The following is a 17,605-nucleotide window of genomic DNA, read 5'->3' on the forward strand; positions in this document are numbered from 1 at the left end:
GATGTAAACTGAGAAAACCCTCTTGGGAAAGTAATTTGACAGTATTTATCTAGAGCTGTAAAAATGCATAAGCCCTTGAACCAGCAGGCTTACAACCAAAACCATACAGAGCAACACTTGAAACCAAGAACGAGGTACGACCACGTTAGAAAGGTATTTGGTACCATCTCATCATGTTGAGATAGGCATAACCAACGGCCCAGCAACCTTACTTCCAAATATCAACCTAGGAAAACTCTTCCATGTGTACAAAATGAGACAAAGGACAAAAATGCTGATGCATCACTGTTCATAACAGCAAAAAAACTCGTAACAGTTAAAATGTCCATCAGCAGAGGAAGAGCTAACCAATGATAGACAATCAAAAACTACACAACTATTAAAATGAACCAAGCCACATATATCAATAGACACAGAATTTCTTTTTTTCTTTTTTTTTTTTTAAAGATTTTATTTGTTTATTTGACAGCGATAGAGACAGCCAGCGAGAGAGGGTACACAGCAGGGGAGTGGGAGAGGAAGAAGCAGGCTCACAGCGGAGGAGCCTGATGTGGGGCTCGATCCCACAACGCCGGGATCACGCCCTGAGCCGAAGGCAGACGCTTAACCGCTGTGCCACCCAGGCGCCCCTAGACACAGAATTTCAAAAGCACAACGCAGAGTAAAAAAATAACTGAAAAAAATGTTTTTAAAATGAAAAAATTTAAAAATATATAATCTTAATGTTTTAAAACTTCCTATTAAAAATCTATACATTACTTGCGGACACATGTGCAACAGAAGTATAAAAGTAAGAAGTATCACAGAAGGACACACATCGATTTCAAAAAAGTGGCTATCTTCAGGGAAAGAGGAAACAGAATGGGATTGGGAAGGAGTCCAGAAGGGATGTCAAATGTCCCTAATACTTTTATTTTAGATCTGAAACAAAAATAAATAAAAGAGAGTGAACACAAACAAAAAACCACACGAGGGAGAAAACTAAAAAAGAAGATGGAGCGAGGAAGCAGAGGGAGAGGGTATGATGATCTTGATTATGCATACAGAAAACCTAGAAGTAAACTGTGATCTAAAAACATGCACAGCTAAGTAAATTATGGCATGCTTGTAAGAGGAAAAGGGTAATCTTTAACACAGTTATATTCTAACGCCATTTAAAAGTACTATGCTCAAAATATCTTGATAACTGNGCTATGCTCACAATATCTTGATAACTGTTTACACAATATAATCCTGAATACGACAGGCTGACTAGTTAGGACACAAGACCACAACTACACACATGGTAAACACCTGCGCACAGGCCATGTGACACTGCAGTTACACTACTACAGCCATTCTAGAGAAAACAGAATGGAAGTATCGCAAAAGCAGCTGTAAGTGTAATTGTTAAAACACACAAGCTCTCTACCCACTGCAAGGATTAGAAGTTGGGGCTGTGGGGCAAAACGTGCCCAATCCCAACGAACCCCAGTACAGTTCTCTTCCATAACCACTGTCAAGCAGCAAACGTAAGTGACAATGGAAAGCAAAAAGAGTCAAGGAAGAAAAGGGACTCACCTTAGAACTCCCAGGTTTAATTCCGACTGGAATTTTGCTCTTAAAAGAATAACAACAAGAAAAATTTAGGAAGTGATCTTCATTTTTTTTTTTTAAGATTTCTTAATTAGTAATACCATTGCTCAAATACAAAGGCTATTTTATTCTATGATGAAAAAAATGAACATCTATTCAAATTGTTTTCATACTACCTCTTTAAGATAAACAGTAAAGAATTATACCAATTACGGACTTGTAAATCATAGTTCAGCAAACTGAATGACATATACAAAATAAAAGTGTCAAAATCAGCTATAATTTAAACTCTCAATGCAATATTGAATAGTTTACCTAATTTTCAGGTTTAAAAAAAACTGACAAAAATCACTTTTCCATAAACTCTCTTACCACAGAAACAGAAGCTTTGAAATTTTCAAAGATCTTTCGAATATTTTATGCTCAATCTTAATTTCTGCTCTAAATTGACATTTAAAGTGAAGGCAGTTTGGGATTAATACCAAAAGAATTAGTTCTTTGGTCCACAGGATTCACCTAGGGTTTATCAAACTAGGCAATCAGGGTTTACTAACAGAAAACCACACAGAGATCAAGCTTTCTTTTCTAAAAGCCAATAATTAGTTTTAGGCTTTAAAAAGCAAATCTAGAAATCATTACAACTGGTTTATCAAACACAATTTTAAGCAAAAAATCGTATCTGAAAGCAGAAAATCACAGGTTGATCCTCTCATCAATCCAGGGGACCGATTTCCAACATCTGAATCTATGGTATAGCAAATTACCTATTAAAATCTTTTCATGTTTCAAGATAAATTTAAACATAATAAATTTAACCAAATATTCAGAATAAATATCTTCCTGTCAGGTAGAAGAATATAAATAATAATAATGATAAGAGATATTTCCCTAACAAATAAAAAGATTAGCAGATTAAAATGTTACTTGCTGCCAATATTTTGAGTTCAGCATTTGCTAAAACATCTAACAGAAGGCAGAAGAGAGAAGACTGTAAAACTCAAGCCAAATCTAGCAGCCACGCACCCTGAATTTAAAACGTGGAATAAATACTAACCAGAAGTGACTGGTGGCTGCACCAGTATAGTATAATGTGCTAAAATCAAAATCTTTAGCAGCTTTTTTAAAGGTTTGATGCTAAATGCAGTAACCTGACTTACGCAAATCTTAGTAACAAGCCTTCTGGAAATACTGGGGTAGGCATCACAGAGGACTGTCATGGATAACACATAACAAGCATAAAAGAGAATTATTAGAAATAGTGATAAATATAAGACTAATAACTAAAATCAAGCATGAAATAAACCTAGCTGGGACTGAGGCAGGGAAGATGGCGGGGTAGGAGGACCCTAGGCTCACCTCATCCCATGGATACAACTAGATAACACAAACATTAGCACAAATAATCCAGAAAACCACCCAAAGACTGGCAGAACAAAAACTCCACAACTAAAGGTTGAGAAGACGCCACACTGAATTGGGTAGGAAGGGTAGAGATGCAGTGGAGAACGAAACAGGCCTTGACTGTCCAGTCAAGAGACGGAGGCACGGAGAAGGGTGAGAAACAGACTACATAACACCTGTACAGGGAAGACCAATCCCCATAACTTTCGGCTTTGAAAGCCAGAGGGTCCAAATCATGAGCTCCTACAACCAGTGGGACTTGAAGCCTGGAATTTTAAAAGTCAGCAGCTCTACTCTGGGAGAGCCTGAAAGGCATTAGGAAGTGGAGTTTCTGCCCTTAAAAAAGACAGTATGACACACAGCCCAGGTAGCTACAACATAGAAGCAGCAATTTGAAAAAATGCCTAGGGCATATGGGAGGGAGATTTACTTATTAATCTCAGAGCAGGTCCAGAGAGGCAGGGATCACAGGGAGGCCCTTCTAGAACAGAGGGAGCAGGCATCATTTCCCCCACCCCCACCCTCGACATAGACACATAGGCACCTGCAGGAACAGCACTATGCAACGCTCCCTACCTAAATTGCTTACACTGAGGCCCTACCCACCCACACTTGGGCAGATTCCCTTTTCACCACGTTTGCCTCAGTTCTGGCTGCGGATCCCCTCCCATAGAAGACCAGCATCAACATTGCCAACGCAGCTTCTCCTGACCCACACGTTTTGCAGGGCCTCAGTCCTGGCAGCTGTGGGCCCTGCAGAAGGTCAAGACACACCCTGTTAAAACTGGTACCCCACCCACACAGTCTCCCATCCACCAGTGCAGGCAACAGGTCTCGTTTCACAAACAGATTGGCACACACCTTGTTAAAATGTGCTGCACCCCAGCGGGGGGCCAAACACAGCCCACAACGGGCTAAGAGAGTCTCTGCAGACAACTGGACTAAAGGAGAAAGTGGCCAGGACACACGAGCAGAGCATATGCAACACACACAGGAGACAGCCCCTGAAGTGCCAGGTCCTGGAGAAGAGGGGACAACTGTACTGCAGGGCACTACAGGACCTCTTCTTCACAAGGTCACGACCCTCAAGAGGAGGACGCAGAGCTGACTTTCCTAACACACAGAAACAGATACAGAGAGTTAGACAAAATGAGGAGATGAGGATTATGTCCCAAATGAAAGAACAGGACAAAACCACAGCCAGAGACCAAAGTGAAATGGAGAAAATTAGTATGACTGATAGAGAATTCAAAGTAATGATCATAAACATACTCACCGGACTTGAGAAAAGAGTGGAGGACATCAGTGAGACCCTTAACACAGAGATAAAAAGAGAACACATCAGAGATGAAGAACACAATAATAGAAATTAAAATATACTAAACAGAATAAATAGTAGGCTAGAGGAAACAGGCAAATGAATTAACAACCTGGGAGACAGAGTAATGGAAAGTAATACAGCTGAGCTTGTTATAGAAAAAAAAATTATACAAAATGAGAATAGACTTAGGGAACTCAGTGACTCCATTAAGCGTACATAACATTCAAATTACAGGGATCCTGGAAGAAGAAGAGAAAAGATAGCAGAAATTTTATTTGAAGAAATAATAGCTAAAAAAACTTCCTGACTCTCGGGAAGGAAACAGATATTGAGATCCCGAAGGCACAGAGATCCCCTGACAAAATCAACCGAAGGTGATCCACACCATGACACATAGTAATTAAAAGGGCAAAAAGTAGTGGTAAAAGAACAAATTTTAAAAACAGCAAGAGAAAAGAAAACCATTACATACAAGGGAAAGCCCCCAAAAGCTATCAGCTATTTTTTTTTTTTTTAGCATAAACTTTTTCAGCCAGAAGAGAGTGGCATGATATATTCAAAGTGCTGAAAAGGAAAAATCTGCAGCCAAGAATACTCTATCCAGCAAAGGCTATCATTCATAATAGAAGAAAAGATAAAGAGTTTCTCAAACAAAAACTAAAGGAGTTTATGACCACTACACCAGCCATACAAATGTTAAAGAGGACTCTTTGAGTGGAAAGATAAAACCACAAGTATGAAAAGTAGGAAACACAAAAGCAGTAAAAGTAAGTATATCTGTAAATATTAGTCAAGAGATTCACAAAGCATATGAAGTATGACACCATATACCTAAAACACTGGGCAGAAAGGAATAAGAAACGGGTTAAACTCAAGCGACCATCAACTTAACATAGACTGCTATACACAGAAGATGTTATATACAAATCAAATGGTAACCACAAATCAAAAACCAGCAATTGATACGTAAGGAATAAAGAGAAAGGAATCCAAGTATATCACTAAAGAAAGCCAAAACACCGTGAAAGAGGGCAAGAGAAGAAAATCAGAGAAAAACTACAAAACAATCACAAAGCAAATAACAACTTGGTAATAAATTTTATCTATCAATAACTACTTTGAACGTAAATGGACTAGATGGTCTAATCCAAAGACATAGGGTGGATGTCTTTAGATTACACAGAGTGGATAAAAACAAGACCCATCTATAATGTTACCTATAAGAGACTCATTTCAGGCCTAAAAACAACTGCAGATTGAAAGTGAGGTGATGAAGAAACATTTGTCATGCAAATGGATGTCAAAAGAAAGCCAGAGTATCATACTTACATCAAACAAAATAGACTTTAAAACAGACTGTAGCAAGAGACAAGGAAATAAACTGAAGCAAGACACTATACAACAATGAAGGGGAGAATCCAACAAAAAGATATAACAATATCTATGTACCCAACATGGGAGCACCCAAATACACAAAACAGTTAACAGCAAACATAAAAAAAAAAAAAAAACTAATCGATAGGAATAGAATAACAGTAGGGGACTGTAACACCCCTCTTACATCAGTGGACACATTGATAAACAGTGGCTTTGAATGACACACTGGACCAGATGGATTTAAAAGATATTTTCAGAACATTCCATCCTAAAACAGCAGATACATATTCTTTGCAACTGCACACAGAACATTCTCCAGAACAGATCACATACTAGCCCATAAAACAAGCTGCAACAAATTCAAGAAGATCGAAGTCATACCAAGCATCTTTTCTCACCACAACACTATGAAACTAGAAGTCAACAACAAGAAAAAATCTGGAAAGAGCACAAATTCATCGAGGTTAAATATCATGCTACTAAACAATGAATGAGTCATCCAAGACATCAAAGAAATAAAAAATTACATGGAAACAAATGAAAATGAAAACACAATAGTCCAAAATCTTGGTGATGCAGCAAAAGCAGTTCTAAGAGGGAAGTTTAGAGCAATACAGGCCTACCCCAAGACACAGGAAAAGTATCAAACAACCTAAACTTACACATAAAGATGGTAGAACAAGAATAACAAAACCCAAAACCGGCAGAAGGAAGGAAATAATAAAAATTAGAGTACAAATAAATGATCTAGAAAATTTTTTAAAATGAAATAGAAGAGATCTACGAAATCAGGAGCTAGTTCCTAGAAAAGATCAACAGAACCTCTAGCCAGTCTCATTTAAAAAAAGGGAGAGAAAGAAAGAGAGAGGACCCAAACAAAGTTGCAAATGAATGGATACCACAGAAATATAAGCAACTGTAGGAATATTATGAAAAATTATATATTAAAAAATTGGACAACCTAGAAGAAATGGACAAATTCCTAGAAACATATGATCTACCAAAACAGCAACAGGAAGAAAGAAAATTGGAACAGACTGATAACCAGCAATGAAATTGAATCAGTGATCAAAAAATTCCCAACAAAACTCCAGGACCAGACGGCTTCATAGGTAAATTCTACCAAACATTCCAAGAAGAGTTAACACCTATTCTTCTCAAACTATTTCAAAAAAACCCAGAAGACAAAGGAAAATTTCCAAATTCAGTCTCTGAGGCCAGCATTATTCTGATACCGAAACCAGATAAAGACACCGCTAAAAAACATAACTACAAAAAAAAAAATAGTAACTTAAAAAGATTTTTTTAATTAAAAAAAAAAAGCAACTACGGGCCAATACCTCTGATGAACATAGATGCAAAAATCCTCTACAAAATATTAGCAAACCAACTCCAACAATCCATTAAAAAAATAAAAATCATTCACCATGATCAAATGGGATTTACTCATGGGTTGCAAGGGTGGTTCCATATTTGCAAATCAATCAATGTGATATATCAATAAGAGAAAGGAAAAGAACCTTAGGATCATTTCGACAGATGCAGAAAAAGCATCCAATAAAATACAGCATCCAGGCATGATAAATAAACCTCAACAAAGTAGGTTTAGAGGAAACACACCTCAACTATAATAAAGGCCTTGTACAGAAAACATTATACTCAATGGGGAAAAACTGAGAGCTTTTCCCACTGGACGTCCTACTCACTGAGATCAGACAACAAAAAGGAATAAAAGACAACCAAACTGGTAAGGAAGAAGTCAAACTTTCACTATTTGCAGATGACATGATAATCTATGTAGAAAACCCTAAAGCCTCCACCAAAAAACTATTAGACCTGAAAAATGAATTCAGTAAAGTTTCAGGACAGAAAACTAACGTACAAAAATCTGTTGCATTTCTATGCACTAATAAGGAAGCAATGGAAAGAGAAATTAAGAAAATCCCATTTACAACTGCACCAAAAATAGTAAAACAGCCATGAATAAACTTGGCAAAGAGGTAAAAGACGTGTTCTGTGAAAACTATAAAACACTGATGGAAGAAGCTGAAGATGATACAAAGAAATGGAAAGACTTTCCACGCTCATGGATTATGAGAACAAATACTGTTAAAATGCCTACACTACCCAAAGCAAGCTACACATTTAATGCAATCCCTATCAAAACACTAACAGCATTCTCCATAGAACTAGAAAAAACACATCCTAAAATTTGGACCCTAAATTCAGGGTCCAAAAGACCCTGAATAGCCAAGGCAATCTTGAAAAAGAAAACCAAAACTGGAGGGAACATTATTCCAGCTATCAGATTATATTACAAATCTGTAGTAATCAAATCGTATGGTACCAGCACAAAAATAGACACATAGATCAACAGAACAGAATACAAAGCACAGAAATAAACCCACAATGCTAATGTAAATTAATCTTTGACAAAAGAGGCAAGAATATTTAATATTTATATTTAATGTCTCTTCAACAAAGAGTAACTGCATGGCTACATGCAAAAGAATGAAACTGGACTTCTTACACTGTGCACAAAAACTCAAAATGGATTAGGGACCTAAATGTGAGACCTAACACCATAAAATTCTTAGAATAGAGCACAGGCAGTAATTTCTCTGACACTGACCATAGCAATATCTTTCTAGGTATGTCTCCTGAGGCAAATAAAACAAAAGCAAAAATAAACTATTGAGATTACACTAAAATAAAAGGCTTCTGCACAGCAAAGGAAACAACTAATAAAACTAAAAGACAACCTACTAATTGGGAGAAGATATTTGCAAATGACATACCCAATTAAGGGTTACTATCCAAATTATATAAAGAACTTATACAACTCAACACCAAAAAATCCCAAATAACCCAATTAAAAAATGGGCTGAAGACATTAACAGACATTTCTCCAAAGAACACATACAGATGGCCAACAGACACACAAGATGCTCAACGTCACTGATCATCAAGGAAACGCAAATCAAAAACACAATGAGCTATCACCTCACACCTGTTAGAATGACTAAACTCAAAAACTCAAGAAACAAGTGTTGGCGAGGATGTGGAGAAAAAGGAACACTCATGAACTGTTGGTGGGAATGCAAACTGGTGCAGCACTGTGGAAAACAGCATTCAGGTTCCTTGAAAAATTAAAAATACAGCTACCCTATGATCCAACAATTGCAGTACTAGGTATTTACCCAAAGAACACAAAAACACTAATTCAAAGGGATACATGCACCCCTATGTTTATAACAGCATTATTTATAATACACAAACCACAGAAGCTGTCCAAGTGTCCATCGATAGATGAACGGATAAAGAAGATGTGCTGTATACATTCACAATGGAATATTATTCAGACATAAAGAAAGAGTGAAGTTCTGCCATTTGCAAAAACATGGATGGATCTAGAGAGTATAATGCTTAGGGAGCTAAGCCAGTCAGAGAAAGATAATTACCACATGGTTTCACTCATATGTGGAATTTAAGAAGCAAAACAAACAAAAGAACAAAAGAGAGAGAGAGAGAGAGAGGGACAAACCAAATAACAAACTCTTAACCATAGAGAATAAACAGATGGTCACCAGAGAGGAGGTGTTTCGCTGAAACAGGCAAAGTGGATTAAGAGGACACTTACCTTGATGAGCTGAGTAATATATGGAACTACCGAGTCACTATTCTGTACACATGAAATGAATATAACACTATATTTTAACCCTTTTCTTAAGCTTTATAGCCCATTAAGTCATCTGATAATATATGACTAAGTCTACAGATTAGATGTTAGTATTATAATTAATGTTAATTTCCTGATTTTGCTAATTACATTGTGGAGAGATAAGAGAATCATCTTGTTTTTAAGGAAACACACTCAAGTAATTAGGGGTAAAGTATCACCATGTTGGTAACTTAAACCCAAATAGTTCAGAAAATATTAACATGTACATATACAGAGAATAATAAACCAAACGTGATAAACGTTAGGGAATCTGAATAAAAAGTAAATGAGGACTGTTGGTATTATTCTCCCAATTTTTCTGTAGGTCTGAAATTATTTCAAACTAAAAAGTAAAAAAACAAAACCAAACCATTTTATTCTTAAAGGAAAATGAAGAGAATATTTTTAATTGTCCCTTTAGAAAGGGCATTGGTTAAGATGTTTTCCCCCCCATTTTTAAGGATAACAAACTAGACTAACTGATTAAGAAAAGCAAAACGTTAAATAAAAACAGAGCTTATAATGAATTACTGTTCAAGAAAAATTAATTATGCTAGATGTCAAAAAACAAAATCTAAAATGTAAGTATAGCTTTTTTTTTTAATGTAAGAAGACCAAGTGAAGACCTCATACCAAGCCTGAAATTGCTCTATTTTACCTACTCTAATTCCCACTCTAAATGTAAAATTTAAGGTCCAGTAGCATCACTTTTCTTACGAAACAAGATGCATATTCAATAAAGCATGAAATAAGAGCCAACTATAGATCCTGTCCCAGCACAGGCCCCCAATTTTCCATCTGTCTTAGAGTCATACTATACTTTCACAACCAATCAATACTACTGAATACAAAAGTGTCTTCAAGCCCATTTTGGTGACGAGTATAAGTCTTCAATAATCTGGTTAAAAAAGAGCTGACAGCACATGAATTTGAGGACAAGTCAAATGGATTTACATCAACAGTGGCCTAAAATATAAATTCACATTTATCTAAGAGCCCAAGAGGAAGCAACGTTTTCCTTATTATTTTTTTAAATTTATTTTACCTCTGGACCAGAGCTCCACGTGGCAGTCTTTTATTGAACAATGGCCATCTTCTGCCCAGAAAGGACATGGTCGCTTCAGATTGACCTTGAGAGAAAGATTGGATTAACATTAGTCCAGCTGTGGGCCGGCTGCAACACTCGCTCCGTGACCCTGTGCTCGGCACCAGGACGTGGTGGTGGGAAGAAGAGGAAGCTTCCTATCCTGTGGCATCGACTGAGTTCAGAATTTTAAACAACTGCAGTTTTTCAGACACCCAGATGTAATATTAATTTTTAAAAATAACTGTTATTAGTCCTCTGACACTTCAAAAAAGAATGAAGTCCAAGTACACTGCTCATCTGCAGACCCTGGAAAGCACTTTACTTTAATGTCTGTCAGCACCTTACTGTCACCTTACTCATTAGGGTTCTCTCGCACACCCACCCACTTCAGTGTGTACTGAGCACCCACTATCTGCCTGGCAGTGTGTAGGGTCTAGGGCAAAAGGAGACATAAAAAAGCACTTTCCCCCCTGGAACTTAGAGCCTACAGGAGGGAACAGAAATTATATGCCTGTATGTTTGTTTAAGCACAAACTGTGCTAAATGCTACAAAGGAACATCCAGAGTTCTGTGATGGAAAATAATGGGGCTGGTGGATGGTGGCCTCTGAGGAGGTATATTTTAAGATGGATGAATGTTGGGGAAAACATGCATTTGGATAAAATGATAGAGCCTGAGCGGTTGTGAGAACTGAAAAAAACAAAAACAAAAACCAATTTAGCTGAATTTTAGTGGGGGAATGACAGTAGACATAGGACGGGGAAAGACCCTTTAACCATAGTTAAACCTCTGGATTTCCTTACTTTGAACTTGCCCAAGCCAAAACTCCTTTTCTATCTCCTGCAAACAATTCATTATCCACTTCGTCCCACCACCTCCACGGCCACAGCTCCCTTCCTGCCTAGACCCCGCCAAGTACCATCTGTGGTCCACATAGCAGCCACACTCATCTCCCTTCTGTCTCGGGGCCTTTACAGTGGCTCTGCTCTTTGCCCGTACCGTCGCACCCGATCTTATGACCCACTCCCTTCACCTCATTCTGGACTCTCTCAGACAGCACCTCAGCAGAGACCTGCCCTGACCAGACTCTCCAAAGCATGTTCAATGTGCACCCCACACCCTGTTTTACATTCTTCTATAGCACTTAACACTGCCTGAATATTACCGGCTTATTTATCAATTGTCTGCATCCCCCACTGTCAGGACTGACATGTTGCCTTATTCATTATTTTATCCCCAGTGCCTAGGACACATAATAGACACCTCAATAGGGACACCTGGGTGGCTCGGTCAGTTAAGCATCTAACTCTTGATTTCGGCTCAGGTCATGATCTCAGGGTTGTGAGACTGAGCCCCATGTTGGGCTCTGCACTGGGTGTGGAACCTGCTTGGGATTCTCTCTCTCCCTCTCTCTCTGCCCCTCCCTCTCTGACATGCACACTCGCGCTTTAAAAAAAAAGAAAAAGACATCTCAATAAATAGACACAAAATGAAATAAATAACACTATACTACAGAGGAAGAGGTACTATACGTAGAGACTGGCAACAGGAGGAGAGAGTGGTCCACTCTGACTGGAGTTGTGAGGGAAGGCCTCCTATTAGTAACATGTAAAATGGGTAGGACTAGAAGTTTCCTAGAGAAGGAGATTTCCAGGCAGAGGGATAAGGATGTTTGTTTGGGAACTGGAGGTTTCTTGAACTCCTGGCTTGTATGTCCAACACCTCACTGATAATCTCCATGGGACATTCTTACTGCCATCTCAGTAAATAGCAACTCCATTATTCTAGATCCTCAGGCCAAAATCCTGGCATCATCCTTGACTCCTTGCTCCCTCAGCCCACATACAATACCTCTGAAAATTCGGTCAGTTCAAAATCCAAGTCCCCATAACGGCCAAGAATGCCTCCCATGGTCTGGCTCCTCTGCTCTCTGCCTCTTCTTCACTGGCCTCCATGTTGTTCTTCCAAGACATGAGACACACTGTGGTCTAGGGCCTTTGTTCCTGCTGTTCACTCTGCCTGAAGTGTGCTTGTTCCAAATATCAACATGGCTTGCTTGCTTACTCCCTTTAGATCTTCCCCAAATGCCACCTTCTCAGTGTGCTGTTTTAAATTGCTACATTTTAGGCTAATTTGTAATGCAGTGGTAGAAAACTAATACGCAGTGCAAGGAGTGGACTGGAGTGGACACTGTACCGTGCTGCTCACATCACCCTTCAGGAATAAGGGTTTATTACCCTAGCTTCTGGAAACGTTAGCTTCTGAAATTTTGGAAATGAGGCAGCCAACCTCAGCTGAAGACAGCCACTTTGCCCAAGGCCACACCGCCCCTTCCAACGGTGGCCTTCATCAGATAACTGATGTCGGGCTGCAAAGGCACAGACCTCTCCTGCAAGTGGGGACAGCTCTGGAGTGCCATCCCATCTGAAGGACTCCTAGAGGCTCACCTGACGTTTCCACGGAAGCTGACTCACAGCTTTACCTCTCCCTCTGCTCTTTTCACTCCCTGAGCTGTCGGAGCCACGAGCAGTCCCTAATCAACCTCTTGCCCATTAACCATTGTCTCAGAATCTGCTTCCCAGAGAACTTCAGCTGTAGCAACCTGTCCAGCTCCAGTAGAAAACTACTGGTACTTTTATGAGGATCACATTAAATCTATACGTTAAGGTGGAGAGAGTTAACATCTTTATGCTACAAAGACATCAGTCCATTTCTTGAAGCCTACTTTTGTGTCTCTCAGTACTGTTTTGAAGCTTTCCTCCTCTAGGCTGTGCAGATTTATTGATTCATTTACTCCTATATATTTCATCTTTTTTCAGTGCTTAAAGTAAAGGGGGATTTTGTTTCTGTCAAACCTTCTTATTGTTCATATTTATGAAGATATGAATTTTTGTATATTAAATTTATAGCCTGCTATCTTAATGCATTTTTTATCACTTTTGTTCATTACTTGAGTTTTCTAGTATACTTTTTGTCATTTATAAACGAAGATAGTTTTACTTAGCTTACTCTTCAAAAATGTTTATGCCTCCAGTTGCTTCTTCTTGTTTGGTATACTAATTAGTACCGCCAGCCCTAAAGAAGATAGTGGGTACCCTTGTCTTGGTCCCTCGCGTAAGTGAGAATTCCTCTACTATTTCCCAACAAGCAAGATGGTGGCAATGCTAATGTTAGGGTTAAAGTTATCATGTTAAGGAAGTGTCCATCATTTCTATTAATTTTTTTTAAAAATTAGGAATGTGTTCTGAATTGTGTTGAAGACCTAAAAGCCTTGTCCTTGCATTCTTAGAATAAGATTAACTTGGTCAGGATATATTTTTTTGTAATATGCTCAAAACGCTGCATCATCTTTGACTTCATTCCTACCCTCACAGTCTACATTCACTCCACCAGATAAGTCTGCTGGTGTTACGTCTTACATACAATGCTCATTTGCTCCCCTGTCACCTCTTCCAGCTCTATTGCCCTATTCCAAACCCCTACCGCCTTCCATCTGGTCTCATGCAAAAACCTCCTCCATGGCTTCTCTATTTCCTGTCTCACACCCTGAGAGTCTATTTTGTACACATCCCACAAAAGCTTATCGCACTTACATTAAAATCCAACATCCTTATATGCTGAATAAGGCCCATAATAATTTTTTTTTAATCTGGCTCCTACCTATCTTTCCAACTCTCCATATTTCACTCACTTTGCTCCAGCTATATCCGTCTTCTTATTCCTCAAACACACTAAACCTTTATGCCCACATTCAAGACCTTTACACCTGTAATTCTACTCCCCTTCCCTGGAATGTTCTCTCTCCATGTCTTGTCATGGCTTTCACATTATGTAGATCTTTACACAAATGGCACAGCATGAATGCCTTCCTTTCCTGATCATCTTCTTTAAAAATAAACCTACCTACCCTCTCCACCCATTAATTTACTCTTTAAAACTCCTACTTTTTCTCCATAGCACTTACTTTATAACCATATGAAATTATATTTTACTATTTATTGCTTGACTTCCTAATCAGAATAAGAGCTTCATGAAGTCAGTCTGCGTGTTATTCATTACTGTATCCAGAGCACTCAATAGCGCCTACTGCGGGACGCCTAGGGGGCTCAGTCGGTGAAGCGTCTGCCTTCGGCTCAGGTCATGATCCCCGGGTCCTGGGATCGAGTCAGCCTACCTGCTCAGCGGGGAGCCTGCTTCTTTCTTCGCCTGCCACTCCCCCCCTGCTTGTGCTCTCTGACAAATAAAATCTTTAAAAAAAATAAAAATAAAAATAGGAAAGTTCTTTAAAAAAAAAAACAAAAAACCAATAGTGCCTACTGCAAAGTAATCATTCAATAACTATTTGGTGAATAAAGGAATGGACAGTATGAGAGACTGTAAACTCCAGCTACAGCAGCTGACTAAGCAGTTAACAGGGGACTGCTGCTCCTACCTGTGTGTCCTCGCTTGCCCCGTCATGTTTGTACGCACATGTTTAAAATTAACCTATTCTCTCTGCTTTCCTTTTCTGCCACTAGTGTGTGGAGGGTACACTGGTGGTGGTTAAATGTCCTTTTTGTTTGATTTATAGGTTGGCAGAACTAGAAAAGGAGATGTCACCTGAATACCCTTGACTTGGAGACAAAGCATTAACTGGATCACAGCACTACACTCCCCTGGCAAAGCAGGATACTCCCGTTACACATGGAGTAATTTCATTAAATTGGTTAGAACGTGTTCTTAGGACATTGTTATTTTTGCCTACCCAACTTTCATTTTTCCTTCTTCTGTAATATCCCCTAATATTCCTTTGAGAAACAATCACTCAACCTTCTATTTATGCAAATCAGATTGTTAACCAAAGTGTCTTTTCCTCTTTTGGTCAATTAGACCAATTAGACACTTGTATAAGTGTTTTTCCAGAAATCTGGGAGAAATTTCTCCCAGAAATTTGACACCTGTATAAAGTATTGCAAAAATACGGGAAATGGCTAACTGAGCCAAAATTTTGGTGGTGACATAAAAAGAATGGCCATTAGTTCCTGCTCTGATTTTTCTTATCCTCAGAAATATATAAAGACTAAGATAGCTATATAGAATCAGGATTAAAAAAGAAAATCATGCTCAATTTTTTAAATAAACTAAAAATGAAAATCAAAGAAATTATAAACCCATTTGAATACTGAGAGCAGAAGCACAGCAAAGCATAACAGCAGCATTTACCATACTGTTCTTAAACTTAAAATACTGCTCTTTTGAATATTGCGTTATTGTTGCTACCTTTAAACTGTCATTGGTTACTCTGTAAAGGTCTAGAGTAGAGGTCAGATTTAAGAACCAACTCTGCAGTATTACTCTGAAGGGTGTTCTGCTCTCTCCCCAGCCTGGTTTGGCAGCCCTTCCAGTGAGCTCCCCAGGAAACGTCTGCGGCTGTGGTACTTCACTGCGAACAGCGCTGACACAGGACACGGCCGGCCGTCAGCACAACACAGAGCCTGGGCAGCAGTTTACACGGCAGAGCCTAACTTACAACCAAGGCTGACAAATAAGTCTGCGGCAATTTCAGCTTCTGTAAAAGAAGTCTCTGTCTCAAAACCAAAACTGAAAGATGAGGCATTCCCCAAACATAGGAAGAGGGTTCAGGTTCCTTGTGTTCAAAAAGACAATCAGGTTTCACTACAATACTTGACATGTTCCACTGATAAAAAACAGGGTGCTGAGAGTCAAAACGGGTTTTCAAAAGGGTCATACAGTCACATCTGTAGACAGCTATGTAAAAAACTTTTTCTACTAACATAATCAAAAATTATAACTATACCTTGTAATAACGGAAGTAGTCTCGCTCTTGCAATTTTTTATTTTGGGGAAGATTTTGAAGGTGTTTAAGTTATCAATGCTATCAATATCGCACAGGCAATCATCCAGGACTCCGGTGACCTAGGGGTGAAATACATATATATACAGATACATATAAAATTTAAAACATGTAAATTATAGCTATTTCAACCTTAACAAATCTGTACCATTATATAAAAAGATCATTCATTCATTCAAGGTAACTAGCCTTTGTTAAGATACGTAACATGAAAGGGGGTGCCTGGGTGGCCTCAGTTGGTTAAGCCTCTGCCTTCAGCTCAGGTGGTGATCCCAGGGTCCTGGGTTTGAGCCCCGTGTCAGGCTCCCTGCTCAGCGGGGAGCCTGCTTCTCCCTCTCTGCCACTCTCTCATTCATTCTCCCTCTCTCTCAAATAAATAAAATCCTTTAAAAAAAAAAAAGATACATAACATTAAAACAATCATTTACTTTTTACTATGGCCGATTAAGTAAAAAAACAATAGAGGGATCAGATATACCTATTCTGAAGAACTAAGCATTATTGTTTAGAGGCTAGAGAAATATATTGAATGTTCCTTCCCGTCCCCAAACATACATAAAATCCAAGAAGTAGTTGTAATGCTAAAGCAATTTCTTCCAAGACTAACCTAAAAGTCATAGTCTGTAATAATATTGCTGTAGTAACCTATCTTTCTTTTCTATTGCCATTTATGGAACACTTATGTGATAGGCATAGTGCTAAGAACATTTCATGTTACCTCATTTATTCTTTAAATATTCTATGAAATAGGTATTATTATCCTCATTTTTACATAAAATTAAGGCTGAGCATGGTTAAAATAATTTTTCCAAAGTAGAAATGAGACTTAGTCCCAAGTCAGTTGCACTTAAAAATACATGCTCTGGGGCGCCTGGGTGGCGCAGCGGTTAAGCGTCTGCCTTCGGCTCAGGACGTGATCCCGGCATAATGGGATCCAGCCCCACGTCAGGCTCCTCCTCTATGAGCCTGCTTCTCCCTCTCCCACTCCCCCTGCTTGTGTTCCCTCTATCTCTGTCAAATAAATAAATAAAAAATCTAAAAAAAATTAAAAAAAAAATACATGCTCTATCCACTACTCAAGGTTACATTAACTGAACAGAAACTGATATTTACAAAATGAGTTCAGAATCCAAAAATTTCATAAAACATTCTTTAGGTAAATTAAAAAATGGGACTGACATCCACATCTTGGATGAATCTTCAGGGAATCAGGCTGAGTGAAAAAAACCAACCCCAAAAGGGTACATACTATGATTTCATTTATACATT

Source organism: Ailuropoda melanoleuca, unplaced genomic scaffold, assembly GCF_002007445.2.
Source record: "Ailuropoda melanoleuca isolate Jingjing unplaced genomic scaffold, ASM200744v2 unplaced-scaffold8595, whole genome shotgun sequence".
Classification (NCBI taxonomy): domain Eukaryota; kingdom Metazoa; phylum Chordata; class Mammalia; order Carnivora; family Ursidae; genus Ailuropoda; species Ailuropoda melanoleuca.